Below are 17,153 nucleotides of genomic sequence, written 5' to 3' on the forward strand. Positions count from 1 at the left end.
TGGGGGAGTATTTTTTTAATTAGCACAGCAGGTAGGGTTTTTGCCTTGCACACAACTGACCCAGGCAAAACAAGTTCGATTCTTCTATCCCTCCTGGAGAGCCCGGCAAGCTACTGAGAGCCTGGCATACTACCTGTGGCGTATTCGAAATGCCAAAAACAGTAACAACAGGTCTCACAATGGAAATGTTACTGGTGTCCGCTCGAGCAAATTGATGAACAATGGGATGACAGTGCTTAAAAAATTCATTTTTATTGAATCACTGTGAGATAGAACATTACAAAATTGTTCAGTCATACAATGTTACAACAACCATCCCTCCACTAGTGTAATTTTCCAGCACCAGTGTCCCCAGTTTCCATCCCACCCTGTCAAGCCAATAAATTTTATACTTACTTTCAAAAAAAAACTGAAGGTAACAAATACTGGAAGAAAGACTAATCAAGCAGAAATATATCGGTCTTCAAAGGTATTCATTTTTAATCATGAGTCCATTTTTCATATAGATATCTGCTAGAAAACTGACTGCCCCCAGTAAAGTACCTGTTAGGCTGCTAAGGAAGATTTCTAAGACCATATATATGTTAAGTTAACAAAAGGAACTGGGAGTTTAAAATGAAAAGGGAACATCTGTATGCCACAGACCACTTCCAGGAAAGACCTAAAGGGAATATAGTACAGCTGTGAGTTTGACATGTGTAGTAGCAGCCACTTGCGGTAAGTTTCCAGAATTATTTTTGAGGTAGTAAAATTTTATAGCCATCTCTTCTCTGGAGTATTCAAACAGTTTCCAGTAGATGGTGCTACATGTCAGTGTCCAGCTCTGATGAAAAGGAATTTTTGTTCTTAAAAAAGGAAAATTCTTATCCTTTCCTCTGAATTCACTCAGAAACAAGAAAAGTCCTTCATTGCCTGTGTGTGTGTGTGTGTGTGTGTGAGAGAGAGAGAGAGAGAGAGAGAGAGAGAGAGAGTACGTGTGTGAGTGTGTGTGTGAGAGAGAGTGTGTGTGTGTGTGCATGTGTGTGTGAGTGTGTGTGTGTGTGTGTGAGAGAGAGAGAGAGAGAGAGAAAGTGTGTGTGTGTGTGTGTGTGTGTGTGTGTGTGTGTGTGTGTGTGTCTTATCCCCATGGAATGTCCCGGGCTGGATTGATGACAAGTCATTTCCTCTGTGTTCCAGGAATCTGATGAGTAAAGTTATTAAGTGGATCTTCTGAGGTGAGTGAAGTGTTTCATGAATGAGAGAATAAAGAGATGAGCAGGCCCATCTGGAAGGATGAAAGGGCCTTCCTTTCTGGAGTTTTCAGTATCAGCATCCCAGCTCACAGTGTGTCATTTCTTCCTTCATTTATTTATTTATTTATTTAGTTAGTTAGTTAGTTAGTTAGTTTCTGTTAAGTGAAGCAAGGTAGTTGTTATTTAAACTTACTTGAGTGGATGTGAAGGGAGAGAAAGAAAGGAAGTGTGTGCTCAAGAGAGAACACAGCCTTCTCCAGAGTGGAAAGCACAGAGACAGAGATAAGCAGGTGAGATAGAGTCAAGGGGAGAACAAGGGCTGGAGAGCCTCTCTTTCTTTATTTAGGACACTCTCTATTTCTCATATTTTTCAAAGACAAAGTTTTGTTACATAGATACTAAAAGGGAAATGGAGGGAAAACGCAGGGCTGAAGTTTCAGCAGTTGTTACCATGGTTCCATAGTGTAAGAAGAGTAGTTTGTGTTTTATATTACCCAAGTTCTTTCAACACATCAGATTGTTTGCAAAACTACATGCCCTGTTCTTAATGTCTATTTCGTTGTTTCATATTCCCTATCCTTATAGGCATCTATACTTCTAACTGAGTGCCACAACGAAACTTCTGCTTATACCCTAACTCTCTAAACTTTCAGAAAAGACAGTTTACTCAAAGGATTCATGGGCTGAAGAGATAGTACAGAAGGGAAGTGGAAGGAAAGACACTTGCCTTGCACATGATGGCCCAGGGTTTGATCCCTGGCACAATACCAGGATTGAGCCTTGAGAACTGCTGGGTATGACCCAAGAGAAAAAGACAGAGATAGAGACAAGGACAGAGACAGACAGACAGACAGACAGACAGACAGACAGACACACACACACACACACACACACACACACACACACACACAGAGGGCGGGGCATGTTTATAGGGCTTAAAGGGGAATTAGAAGATTCCTCCTTTACTGCGTTTAGACATAGTGATTTTTCTACTTAATAGAAGAATTTTTCTGCAGGGGATATGGGCCCGTGAATCCAGGGTGGGTGGTCCACATACAACTACCCATAGTATAAATATATGGGCCTATTGCCAATAAAATAAAATGGCAGAGCTGTTAACTTCTGATGGTTCTATATTCTCAGGAGTTGGAAAAGGCCAGCATCTGAGATGAGTTACAATTAGGAAGGAGGCTGGATTAGGTAGGGGTTAGGTAACAGCTTTAAATCCAGCAGTGGGTGATAGTGGGAGAGGAAGTCAGGCAAGAGGTGGATGATAGAGCATCTAGAGACCATAGGGTCACCATAAGGACAGCTGAGGCTTAGGTCTAGAGAACAGATGCCCAGGAGAAAAAATACTACTCAGTCATGTTGCAAAAGCATAGCATTTAATGTCTTCTAGTGTCCATACAAAAAGGACATTGTTCTGAATAAACTATGCATAGAACTTAAGGAAAAGAGAAAACCAATATTTACAACTCAACAGAGCACAAAGAAAGAAGTTACAAATAAACACAGAGGAATGGGAGCACGTTCCACTCAAGTGAGAGAAAGAATTCAAAGTTTCGACCTGTCGACGATCAAGAATCAGGGACACTGTCTTGTTTGCTAAGGCATCGAAAATCAGATGGACTAGACATGTAATGTGATTTGGAGACAACAGCTGGACTAGAGCCATTACCTACTGTATTCCACAGGATGTCAAAAAAGTCGTGTGGTGTGGCGTTCATGCCCAATTCAATCAGCTAATCAGTGGATGAATGAATAGCAGTGCTCCTACATAAAAAAAAAAAATTGTGTGGTTGCCCATCTACGAGATGGTCAGACTTTTTTGTCAAGACCCTCAATGATCGGTTTGAGGCTTTTTATGTTCCTGGAGCGAGCAGATGCCATTGGGCTACACTAGCACGCGAAAGGAACGAATGGAGACATTACTGGCATCCACTCGAGCAAATCAATGAGTAACAGGATGTTAAGTGATCAAGTGATCAAGATTTTTGATATAACTTTCTCAGAAACTTTCAAGTTAAAATATTGTTTAATTTCTATCCAAATCACCATTGATTGGTATAATATCCAGAGACTTTATTATGATCTCCTTGAAAATCAAGGGATTTTATTTTTTACCAGCAGGAGAGTAAGTCAGGATCAGCTGCTTACTGACAAGCAAGCTTTCTTACAGGCAAGCACTTTGACTTCTGTATTATAACTCCAGTTCTCAAATCAAGTTTTCTTATCTGATTTTTATTTACTGGGATTTTTTTGTAATTTCATGTTTCCTATAATCAAAATTATATACTTAAAAAAATCTGTCAACAAATGAATGGATAAAGTAAATGTAGCATCTTCATACAGTAAAATATTACACTATCTTGAAACTGATGCAAATCTTCTCACCTCCTATAACTGGAGAAATCTAGAACACTATCGTAAACACTATCCTAAACACTATCAGTAGATGAAAGTGCAAGTGTTCTGCAATTATATTTATGTTAAATGTCGATAGTAGTAAACATCATAGAAACAAATTGGAAATATTTCATTAAGATAAAAAAAAAAGTATGAGTGTTAGGAATTAGAGTATAAAGCATAGAGGGTTTTAGTATTGTAAGACTAAAAACAGCTGAAGCCTGGTGTAGGATAACACTGTTTTGTCCTTCCTGCATAGCCTCAGGTAGTTTAGGTTGATTGGGTTGCTCCCATCACAGTGCTCCCATTCCTCTGTGTTTATTTGTAACTTCTTTCTTTGTGCTCTGTTGAGTTGTAAATATTGGTTTTCTCTTTTCCTTAAGTTCTATGCATAGTTTATTCAGAGCAATGTCCTTTTTGTATGGACACTAGAAGACATTAAATGCTATGCTTTTGCAACATGACTCAGTAGTATTTTTTCTCCTGGGCATCTGTTCTCTAGACCTAAGCCTCAGCTGTCCTTACTTCATAGCGCCCCCCAAAGCAGGGTCCTAACAAAGGACTGGATGGAACCACGGCAAGGAGTAAGCTATGTGCTACCCTGGCATCGAGATGGGCCTGGCCAAAGTGCCTAATGCTTAACTATAAGTTAAGAGCTTGGTCATTTAACGATAAGTTAAATGCTGTCATGATCCAAAAAAATAATGACTAGATTCGGACCCTGCTAAGATTAAGAAAGATTAATCTGTGGCCTGAGCTCTGTAGTCTGAGTCTGTGCCAAGATATTCCCAGGAGAGCGGCCCTACAAGCCTCAGTGTATCTCTTACTGTCCATACAAAAATAACTGGTATTAAGATGTTGATGATTGGGTTATTGGACTGAGCAAAAGAGAAAAACATCTTAGGAGGTATTTTGCTCTTGGGCAGTTAGAAAGGGTTTTAGAATACCCCTAGGTGATGTTACTGCCCTTGAGCCTGGCAGTCAGGAAGGGCCTTCTTATGCTGATTTTGCTACCAGACTGGGTGCAATGTCAGCCCAGAGTACTGGGGGGGTTGGAGAGACAAGAGAGCTGGAGAGAGAGGAGAGAGAGCTGGGCTGCGAGATGGAGTGCTGAGAGACTAGCAAGGGGGATAGAGAGAGAAGGATGTAGAAGAATACAGGAGCATGCACGTGGAGCAGGCACGTGGAGAGAGAGAGCCCAGGCTGTGAGATGGAGTGCGGAGAGAAGAGTGGGAGAGACAGGGAGAAATGGGAACGAGGGGAAGTGTGAGATTAGAATGGAAGACTTGAGAGACTGGGGCAGGTGCTTGGGGAGAATGGAATAAACAGCATCTGATCAATCAACCGGCTTGGCCCTCATCTCCTCCTTCCATCTGCCCCATGACCCGGGCTGCTGCAGCTGGACGAGCGGCCCCTGGGCCTACCCCAAAAGCGAGTGTCGGGGCCTCCCCCTGGCCGCCCCTGGGAGAGTTTTATACAGGCTGGGAATAAGGCTGTGGTAGAGTGTTTTGATGTATGGGTGTGAAGGGCACTGAGTTTAATCGCCAGAATAAATAAATAAATAAATAAATAATGTATTGTGTTGTATGCCTTGTATGTAGCTGGCCAACCTGGATGACCAGCACCACATATGATCCCCTAAGATCTAACAGAAGTGATCTCTGAGCACAGAGGTAGGAGTAAGCCCTAAGCACTGCTTAGTGGTATCCAAATAATTCATTTTTTTTCCAAATTAAGATCTAAGAACATAAGGGGTAGGATTTATGAGTACAAAGGGTATATAATTTTGTGTATAAAGCCAGTTGGGAACTGGCAATCATATTCTTGTCAGATATCAAAATAGTGTTAGCCAATGTCTGACCAGGCAGGTTAATAAATGGGATATTTTTTATATAATTTAATATAGCTAAGACTCTGATCTAATTATGACTCATATTCTGTGAATATCTGAGCATTACAGTTAGTAATTGGTTTAGATTGATCAGGATCTAGTTTTAAAGTTTCAGAGTGAGTCTGAGGCAGCAAACAATGAAATCTATAAATGGTTGCTCATACATGCCATATCACGATCACGACCGCCCTGTTGTTCGTCGATTGCCTCGAGCAGGTGCCAGTAACGTCTTCTTCGTCCTAGCCCTGAGATTTTTTTTTAAAGTGCCATATTCAAGGATTTTTCAGGGTTAGGAGAATGAGACCCATCATTGTTACTGGTATTTGGCATATTGGGTATACCACGGGGAGTTTGCCAGACTCTGCCATGTAGGCAGGTTACATTTGGTAGCCCGCCAGTTTGTCCAAAGTAGGAATGAGATGATAAGATGTCGCGCGGCCACGAATGCGGCTGCGCGCTTCCGGGAGCTGAGTGTGATAATCTCTGGATCCTGGCCGTTGTTGGAGTTACATGGCAGTTGGTGGGTGTAACTGTCTAGTTACTGGCAGGTCCAGTCCCAAACCGTGCAGCCCCGGGTCCCACACACCTGGGTTCCTCTGCCAGTTCTTTTATGCGTGAGGCTCATCCAAGTGTGTGGAGAGTGGTCCCAGCATTATCCCAACATGCCATATAATGAATAGAAAGTCTCATAAATATCTCTACATCACACAATTTTTGGTTCATCTATACTCAGTCCCATGTCAAAATGTTCTACTGATTTATCTGAAGGTCATACCTGACTTGAAACCACAAATAAAATCAAATAATGTTCGGGCTACAGATACAGAATGACAGGTAGAACACTTGCCTTGCACATTGTCAACCCAGGTTCAATCCCTATCACCTCATATAGTCTCCTGAGCACTGTTAGGAGTGATCCATGAACATAAACTCAGGTTTAAGCTCAGAGCAGCTCTAGTTGTGGCCGAAAAGTAGAAAGAAAAAAAAGAAAAGAAAGGAAGGAAGGAAGGAAGGAAGGAAGGAAGGAAGGAAGGAAAAAAGAAAGAGAAAGAAAGAGGAAGGAAGGAAGGAAGGAAGGAAAAAAGAAAGAGAAAGAAAGAAAGAGGAAGGAAGGAAGGAAGGAAGGAAAAAAGAAAGAAAGAGGAAGGAAGGAAGGAAGGAAGGAAGGAAGGAAGGAAGGAAGGAAGGAAGGAAGGAAGGAAGGAAGGAGAGAGGGAGGAAGAAAGAGAATAAATGTAATAGGGGCTGCAGTAATGTGTTGCAGATAACACAGCAGATAATGTGTTTGCCTTGCTCGTGGCTTAACCTGTATTTGATGCTGCCACCTTATATTGCCCCCGGAATCAGTCAGGAGTGATCCCTGGACACAGAGCCAGGTGTAAGCTTTGAGCAACACCAGGTAAGATCTGCAAACCATAAAAGTATATATAAATATAAACATCTAAGCAGTGATAATTGAAGCTCCTCAGAGCTGGGCAGAAATGCATGAACATGGAACAAATCGGGAAGGAAAATTAAGAACCAAATGTCCAGGCAGTTTGAGCACAGGACAGTACAGAGGACTCTGTGGGCCCACTGCGTTGAGAGTGTGAGGTGTTGAGGCTCCGGTAGCTCTGCCTGTACTTTGAAGAAATTCTGTTCTTTTGACTTGATCATTGAAAGAATTACATGGACGGTTCTCCATGTTTACTTGTACACCTGTGCTAATTGGCTCCACAGTAGCAGGAAGTAGAATTTTCAAGGAGCAGGTATCGCTTGAAGAAAAGCCTCATAATCCTGAAAAGCCTGTCCAAGGGTCATTGTTCCAGCTGACAGCTCCGGCTGACATCATCAGCATTGGCCTGATAGACTTCCAAGAGTGCAGACTGAGTTCAGGAGTGGCTGTCGGCACACGGAGAGGCTTTAGGAAAAATTGCACAGGCTAATTTGAGTTATGGTAAACACTTCTGAAAGTTTTTTGTTTGTTTGTTTGTTTGTTTGTTTGTTTTGCTTTTTGGGTCACACCCGGCGATGCACAGGGGTTACTCCTGGTTCTGCACTCAGGAATTACTCCTGGTGGTGTTCAGGGAACCATATGGTATGCTAGGAATCAAACCCGGGTTGGCCGCGTGCAAAGCAAACGCCCTATCCACTGTGCTATTACTCCAGCCCCCACTTCTAAAAGTTTTAGGAGATGTTGCAAGTCTGATTGTCTGATTTCTGAGGTCTGAGCGAGAACTCGAACAAGTCAGTGTGTGCTTTTCGTGCCAGAGGTCTGTGTTCAATCCCCAGGAATAATCCCTGAGCTCTGAAGACCACAAGTACTCTCAATTTAAAGAATCAAAACATGGAAGACTGTAGTGATTTTTCCCAGAAGTTACAAGAGTCTTAGAAATAATGAGCTTTATTTTAGTGGATTGTAATTCTTCCTTGCAGTTGGCTAGCTGCTTTGTAACTCAGTGATATTATTACACAGCTTTTGGTGGTACAGGCAGCTCCATTTTTCTTTCTCACTTGGCACATCCCTGTGCTCTGGAAGGATGTTCTGGGTAGTAGGTAGATAGGGGACTGCAGAGCAGTTCTGCTGGCCTAGGAACAGCCATGGTGCCCTAGAGAGTTTTGTCCCAGTTCCCACCATGTCTTTTCCTCAGAGCTGGAGCTGCATGGGAACCATGTGGTTGTGGGGATCAGCATTTCACAAATGAACATACACTAACACTGAGCTATCATCCCGGCTGTAATGACAAATAAGAAGCTGTATTTAATAAGAATTATAAAACAAACTAACAAAAATTAAGAAAATTCCATGGGGACTGAGAAAGTGAAACTGACCCCTTAAGTTAAACAAGAAGGGAGGAAGAAGCATTCCTTTTATGACCCCAATTAATGGAGTTAAGGGCCCACCTGCCCACCAGATTCATGGGAGTGTACTGGACCCAACAGATTTATGGGTGTGCACGGGGGACAGCACCTGAAGGCCGCACCAAGTGGGCCTTGACACTGTTCTCCTTTTGGGTGCCTGAAAGATGCATTGATTGTTTTTCTTTTGCCTATTACCTCTGTATCTCCTGTTTCACTGATCAGAATGTATGTAGATTGTAGCCCACCTTGAGAGGATAAAAGAGAGACCCTTTCAGCATCTCTCTCTTCTGACTTGGGGTCCTCAGTGCTGAGCCTCTATTTACTCACTATCCTCTGCTGAGCTGTCTTTTTCTGTTCACTCGCAGCTCATGCCAGCACAACACTGGACCCCTCAATAATCTCTTTTGGTGGGGTAGGGGAGAGAAGTGTGGTGCTGAGGACTTACCTTTGACACTGTGCTCAGTGATCACTCCTGGCAGTGTTGGGCAGGTCATATGCAGTGCCTGGTGTTGAAGCTTGACTGACCACACACATGGTAAATGTGTACATTTTCTCTGACCCCCCTTTTTTGAAACTCATTTAAAAGCCTGGTCATGTACAATTTCTTCTAATGGAAGAAGAAAATAGTGAATGCTAACTACACAAAATCATAACGATTTTTTACAAAGTAGTTGAACTTATTCCGACTGCCATGTTCCCTGAGGTCAGTTTTGAAAAGTCTTGCTTTGTTTTGGTTTGTTAGATTTTGGACCACCCCCAGTGGTGGCCAGGGGCTACTCTCAGCACCTGTGCTTGGGGCTAGGTGATTCCTGGCAGTGCTCAGGCAAACCTGCAACACTAGGGGTCAAATCCAGGTTTCCTGAATGAAAAGCATACACTGCAGACTTTCTCTGTTGCCGTCTTCATTCTTTTGAACAGTATACCTGAATGGTTAGATGAAATTTTACAGCATTTTTTTTTTTGCAGTTTAATATATTAAAAACAATCAAAGACTTAAAAAGAGATCTCAACACAGGCACCCAGAGAGATAGTATTGTTTTAACAGGGCTCGCAATTGCCTTTCATGCAGCCTACTTGGATTAGGTCCCTGGGCCCCATATGGGCTGCTTAACATTGCCAGAAGTGAATGCAAAGCCAGTAATAAGCCCTAAGTACCACTTGGTAGGACTCCTCCCACCCCACCACACACACACACACACAAGAACAACAAAAAAACAAATATTTCCCTGAAATACAAATTATGGAATACGCAATTACTGCCACTCCATAGTAATGAAGGAGACCTACTAATTGAAACAAGCATTTTCACTATTGACTTAGAATATATTTAAAGAACTTAAAATTCAGTTGGAAATGTCATGCCCTGGACAAGTTCTTGAGCAGCAGAACCTTGAATACGCTAAAGACTCTGGTGTGGGGCTGGAGTGAAAGCACAGCGGGTAGGGCCTTTGCTTTGCATAGATTCCCAGCATCCCATATGGTTTCCTGAGCACTGCCAGGAGTAATTCTTGAGTGCATGAGCCAGGAGTAACCCCTGTGCGTTGCTGGGTGTGACCCAAAGAAGAAAAAAAAAAAAAGACTGGTGTGACCAGTTAATGTGTTTGATCTGCTATTAAACAAGGAACGAGAAAGAGCTGTACTATGCTTTGCTAGATGATAAATTTATTGGGGAAAACTAATTGTATTGCAATACTACTTTTAAATTCATGGTTGAATTATAAATATAGCTTGAATACAAATACAAGAGCAAAAATAATGAACGTGTTATACAATAGTATCAGACTTTCAATATAAAGTAAACTATTTCCTTGAATTGCTTTGCCTTACCTAATTCAACTTCTCGTTATTAGTCATTCAAATGTGAATACTTAAGAGAAGATAATTGGCTCAAGAAAAAACAGGTGTTGCAACCTGAGAGACAGTGGATTTGTAGATCCCCCACGTGACTTTATTCTCAGGCTGGGGATTGGAGTTTAAAGGTGTAAATGAAGCAGGAGAAAAAAAGAGAAGAGCATTGGGCTAAGAGAAATGAACGAGACAAACCATGATGTAGCCCTCTGGAATCTTCAGTTGAATAAATCCCGGAGATGTGCTGACCTGTTCTTTGTAAAACTCAAGAGAACATTTTTTATGGAGATTGGCTATAGGTGGTTTGAGTGATACCAAGAAAGGACCATTTCTGCTTGTTCTTTTTTATCCATGATTGTTTCTTATTTTTACACTAAAGACATAGTATACAGGAACATTCTTGAGTACTAGGAGAAAGACAGAAGAGAGGTTTGAGTGAAATATGTACAATTTCTGTAGAGAACAAGATTTTTCTATGCCCATTCATGATACAATATTTCATATCAGTTTACATATCCATGTATTTACTAGCCTATAATATATATGTATATATATATATAAAATGTATCTGTATATTTATAAACTTTTTTAGTAAATGTTAGTAAACAATTGACAGCATCTGATTTTTATTTCAGATGATTATTTGTTTATGAGGGAAGGGCAGTGTTTGGGGATTACTCCTCCGTCTGTATTAAGGAGTGGTTCCCAGCGATGCTCTGGCATTTTGTGGTAGTAGGAATCAAAAATGGACCTTTTATAGAAGAAATAATGTGTTTGGTACATTGACCTATCTCTGGTACTGATGGTTATTTGTTAAAAAAAATAATTTAATTAAAATATTTGCACATAATATAAAAATGTTTCTGTAAATTATTTCATGGGATAAAAATTTAGAATTTTTTCTAATTGAATGCAACTTATTAATTGCAGAGTCACGGTCACGGTCCTCCCATTGTTCATCAATTTGCTCGAGCGGGCCCAGTAACATCTCCATCATGAGACTTGTTGTTACTGTGTTTGGCATATCGAGTACATCACAGTAGCTTGCCGTGCCATGCGGGCGAGATATTCTCCATAGCTTGCGGGCTCTTTGAGAGGGGTGGAGAAATCGAACTCGGGTCAGCAAACGCCCTACCACTGTGCTATCGCTCCAGCCCCAATTGCAGAGTAACTAAAAATATTCAAATGTCTTGAAAATATAATTTTAGTAAAAGATAATTCTACTGGCAAGAACTGTAAGAAAACATAGGACCAGAAAGATAATTGAAAGGGCTAGGATATATGTTTTGCGTGCAAAAGACCCTGGTTTGATTCCTGGGACCACACAGCTCCACCGCAAAACCGTAAGAAATGCTTTTGAGCAAGAGCAAAGAGTAATCCAAGTGTTCTTGGATGTAATCCCATAACAAGCAAAAAAATAATCACAATGTAAGCAACATTTTAAAAATTCAGACTCATTTACACAATATAAAACTTTAGGTAAGATTTTGGCAAAGTAAAAGTAATTTTTGGTGTGTGGACGTTTGCCATGCACGCAGCCAACCCAGGTTTGATTCCTCCGTCCCTCTCGCAGATCCCTGCAAGCTACCGAGAGTATCCATCCCGCCCACACAGCAGAGCCTGGCAAACTCTCCGTGGCGTATTCGATATGCCAAAAACAATAACAAGTGTCTCAATGGAGACATTACTGGTACCCGCTCTAGCAAATCAATCAACAATGGGAGGACAGTGCAGTACTAAAGTGCAACAGGATACAGGCTTTTTTAAATAAAGGTCACACCCTGTGGTGCTGGGATGGAATGTGAGTCCAAATGCTGACACATCCTTTGATGTTGTGTGGCCCTCCTTTGTAGCCTTAGGGTTTGATGTTCAAATTCAATGTTGCTGAGGTCAGGAAGTCTACTATGGTAGGACTTGGGTGCTAAGGAACACAGCTGATTTACTCAGGTGCAATTCAGGGCCTGTGAATAAACTCAGAGCTTCCATATTAGGCATGTGCTTTACCACTTGAGCCAACTCTCTGGCCCTGACATGGTCCTTTTACAACAGTATCCCAAGAGAAAATCAACATTTCTAAGCCAATATTTACAAAACAATGTAGAAATGCCCCCAGCACTGCTGTGTCTGTGTGACAAATAAATAGGCCCAAGGACTGACCTATTGACTCCTTAGGCTAAGTATTGATGGGAATAACCCTGGGGACCTCTGAGTATCCTGTAAGGGGTTTCACAATCCCCAAATAATGCTAAAAGAATTGTAGAAGTTTCCATTCATAAAACATCAATTATATTATATTGAATGGTACATTACTTCACTTTTTAAAATTATAGAATTACATGTAATAAAATTTTAAGTATGATACAACTGGGGATCTTAAAGCAATTTAATTTTATTCCAAAGCTTAACTTCATTATCATCATTTCACAGAAGTCTCCCATATTCCCGTTATTGTGGAATAATTCCTACCATTTTTCATAATATTCACTCCCATTCTCACCTTGTATGAACAAACCCGATATTCTTTTGTTTTTAAATAGGAGCTTTCCTGAAAAACATGATTCAATTATTAGTTGCTACTTGTTCATAAAATTTCACATTGAAATTATATAGAGGCATAGAAATTTAGTCACATGTATTTTATATTTGTGTTTGGTTTTCAGCTTCTGGTCTTTAATCAAATACATCCATGGAACTAGCTTGTACAATTAGACTTATGGGGTACTCTCGCTTTATTTGACAATATCTGTCTTTTGTTGCCTTGACATCAACAACATATTTGATTTTCATGGTTTAAACTGTATAAGGTTACTTGAAGGATTTATCTAAACTATGGTTTATTCAAGATTCCAATAGACAGGGCCTGGAGCAATAGTACAGTGGGTTGGGTGTTTGCCTTGCACATGGCCAACCCAGGTTTGATTCCCAGCATCTCATATGGTCCCCTGAGCACTGCCAGGGATAACTCCTGAGTGCAGAGCCAGGAATAACCCCTGTGCATCACTCGGTGTGCCCCAAAAAGAAAAAAAAAGTGTGACCCAAAAAGAAAAAAAGAAGATTCCAGTAGACAATGTAATGCTTTCACACAAACATAACATAAACATTTTACTCATGAATATTTATTTTCCCACTGTCACAAACAAAAGCATGCAAATATTATTCATAAACTAAATCCCATAGATCTAGTACCAAGGGGATCCAGTGAGCAACCTTTAGAATCTTCATCTTGCTCCTCATATACAGAATTCAAGCATTCCCTTCTTTCTCCTTTGTTCTTTGTTCTGTCCTTCAGTCCTATGAGTTGCCCTGAAGCTTTATGATATGAGATTCAACCAGACCCAGTTATGGATGGAGGTTTATAGGGAAAAAAAATAACAGGCTCTTGAAGAGCACTCTTGGGTCTCTCATACCAAAGACTCCTCTGTCCCATGGTGGAGAGTCGTACAGAGGCTCTGTTTTGGCTTGGGTTTTTTTTTTTTTTTGCATTACATCAAGTGATTCTCAGGGGGGTTACTCCTGGCTCTTGACCCAGAAATTACTACTGGTGGTGCCTGGGGGACCATATGGGATGCTGACTATAAAACCCTGGTTGGCCACATGCAAAGCAAATGCATTACCTGCTGTCCTATAGTCCAGCCCCTTCTGCAAAGACCCTTAAAGCTCATCATGCAGACCTGAGGAAAGGCTAGTGTTTGACCATATTATATGAGAGAGTTCATTATCCTCCAAGGATTCATTAAATGCTAATACCATCCCAGCCTACCTCCAGAGAGAATTCCTTTCTTCTAGCTTATAACTGTCCCAACCAGACCTATACAAATCCGCAGGGGGAGATTTTTTTGAGAACAAGAAGTTCATCATCTACTCTAGATTTTAGCTATTAAATAAACTTTTATACATCAACCCTTGTCTCTCAAGAAATTGCTCTTTCTAATGAAAACCACCTGAATATAGGTTCCAATTATTTGAGGCAAGATGGGGGCGGTTTGGGGAGCTTGGGAATTGAACCATACCCAGCGATGCTCAGAAGTTACTCGTGGTTTTGAACTCAGGAATTACTCCTGGTGGTGCACAGGACCCTTATGGGATGCCAGGGATCAAATGACCACATGCAAAGCAAATACCCTTACCCACTTTACTATCACTCTGGTCCTTAATTAGGGGGTTATGGGTTTATTAATACAAGTGCAGTCACTCTGAAGAATGGCTTTGTTTTTTTAATTGAATCTCCATGAGATAGACAGTTACAAATTTGTTTGTGATTGTGTTTCAGGAATTCAATATTCCAAAACCTCTTCCTTTACTAGTGTACATTTCCTATCACCAATGTCCCCAGTTTCTCTCCTGCCCCATCCCCCAATTTCCGCCTGACTCTGGTAGGCACTTTCTGTCTGTCTCTCCCCCTCCCTTTCCTCTCTCCCTCCTTCCCATTTTGGCATTATGGTTTGCACTACAGATACTGAAAAGTTATCATGTTTCTTCCTTTACCTCCTTTCAGGACTCAGTTCTTGTCCAGAGTGATTATTTCCAACTATTCTTGTTATAGCGGTTCCTCCTCTAGACTAACTGCCCTCCCCTGCCACCACTTGTGGCAAGCTTCCAACTGTCGACCAGTCCTTGTGACTCTTGTTTCTACTGACTTTAGATATTAGTTTCATATTGTGTTCTTTTATATCCCACAAAGGAGTGGGATGGCATTTTAATCCAATCAGCATGGAAACTCCCACATCCTACTGGGAAGTTCCGAGTACTTGGACTTGACTTTGGTAACACAGATGCAATCACTCTGAGATTTGGAATTTCAATCCAGTCAGTGTAGAGAATTCCAATCTGTACTAGGAATGTTATTTTCTTTTTTTCCCTGATAAGCTTGCTTGCCAGGCTTTCTGTGATATATTTGATGTGCCAAAAACAGTAACAAGTCTCACAATGGAGACGTTACTGGTGTCTGCTCAAGCAAATCGATGAACATTGGTAGGACAGTGCTACAGTGCAATTCTTTCTTTCTTTCTTTCTTTCTTTCTTTCTTTCTTTCTCTCTCTCTCTCTCTCTCTTTCTTTCTTTCTTTTTTTATTTTGCTTTTTGGGTCATACCCGGAGATGCTCAGGGATTACTCCTGTCTCTGCACTCAGGAATTCCTCCTGGCAGTGCTCGGAGGACGATATAGGATGCTGGGAATCAAACCCGGATCGGCCACGTGCAAGGCAAACACCCTACCCACTGTGCTATCACTTCAGCCCCCCAACAGTGCAATTCTTTAAAGAATCACTAAGTGTGGACACAGAGGATACAGTCTTTGGTCCCAGGAAAATAATCTCAGGCCAGAAAAGCAGACCTGGGAAATGGAATCACTAGCAAAATTGTGAAGCTACAACTTGGTTCTCTAATGTACTTTCTGAGATTGAATCTCCCAATTATAGGTTTGTTTGATAAAAGGTAAAGGTAAAGGTAAAGGCCCTCCCATTGATTGTCGATTTGCTCGAGCGGGCCCAGTAACGTCTCCATTGGAGACTTTGTTGTTACTGTGTTTGGCATATTGAATACTCTCGGTAGCTTGCCAGGCTCTCCGAGAGGGGTGGAGGAATCGAACTCAGGTTGGCCATGTTGGCTGCTTGTAAGGCGAACGCCCTACTGCTGTGCATTGTTTTGAAATCTTGGTAGGGTACGGGTCTGGGTCTTATACATCATAAATTCTGCTTACCCTTTTGCTTAACTGTTGAATTAATCTCATTATTATTATGGGCTGGAATGATAGCACAGCAGTAGGGCGTTTGCCTTGCATGCAGCCAACCCGGTTGACCTGGGTTTGATTCCTCCACCCCTCTCAGAGAGCCCGGCAAGCTGCCAAAAGTATCTGGCTCACACGGCAAAGCCTGGCAAGAAACCCGTGATGTATTCGATATGCCAAACACAGTAACAATAAGTCTCACAATGGAGACGTTACTGGGCCTGCTCGAGCAAATCGAAGAACAACGGGACTTCAGTGCTATAGTGCAGTGCTACATTTATTATAATCCACAAGAAGAAGCCAAGCCTGTTTTTTTTTTGGGGGGGAGGGGTACCACATCAGGCAGGACTCTGTACTCAGGAATAACTTATGGCAGTGCTAGGGGGACTGTATGGGATGCTGAGGATTGAATGTGGGTCAACTGTACACAAGGTAAGCGCCTTACCTGCTGCACTATCTATCCATCCCAAAGAAGAACCAAACTTTACCTTCAATACCTTTGGAAATCTTAAAGTTCAAGTCAATGACTTAAAAAGGCCTACTTTGTGCTCAAAAGTAGGGCACAGCTATGTAAAAGCATGCAATTTTCAAGGCTATACTAGCATGTTATATATTCAGTCTAAATTGGCTAATTCCACAGCAGCTGTTAGAAAAGATGAAACCATGACATTTGCATATAAGTGGATCAACGTGGAGAGCATCATTCTAAACGAATCAGAAAGAGTGGGACAGATACAGAATGATTGCACCCATTTGTGGAATATAAAGTTATGTAATAGGAGAATGACACCTAAGCATAGTAGAGATAAGGTCCAGGAGGATTGCCACACAGCTTGGAAGCCAATCTCATGTGATGGGGAAAAAAGCAGTTGGGAGAGAGAAGAGACCACTAAGTAAACGATGATTGGAGGGATCGCTCGAGATGGTAGATGCGTGCTGAAAGTAGACTATGGACAAAACATGATGGTTGTTTAGTGCCTTAATTGCAAACCATGTCACTGTCACTGTCACTGTCATCCCGTTGTTCATCGATTTGCTCGAGCGGGCCCAGTAACATCTCCATCATGAGACTTTGTTGTTACTGTGTCTGGCATATCGAATACGTCATGGGTAGCTTGCCAGGCTCTGTTGTGCAGGCGAGATACTCTCGGTAGCTTGCCGGGCTCTCTGAGAGGGGCGGAGGAATCGAACTCAGGTCAGCCATGTTGGC

This window comes from Sorex fumeus, unplaced genomic scaffold (assembly GCF_029834395.1).
Source record: "Sorex fumeus unplaced genomic scaffold, SorFum_2.1 ptg000039l, whole genome shotgun sequence".
Taxonomy (NCBI): domain Eukaryota; kingdom Metazoa; phylum Chordata; class Mammalia; order Eulipotyphla; family Soricidae; genus Sorex; species Sorex fumeus.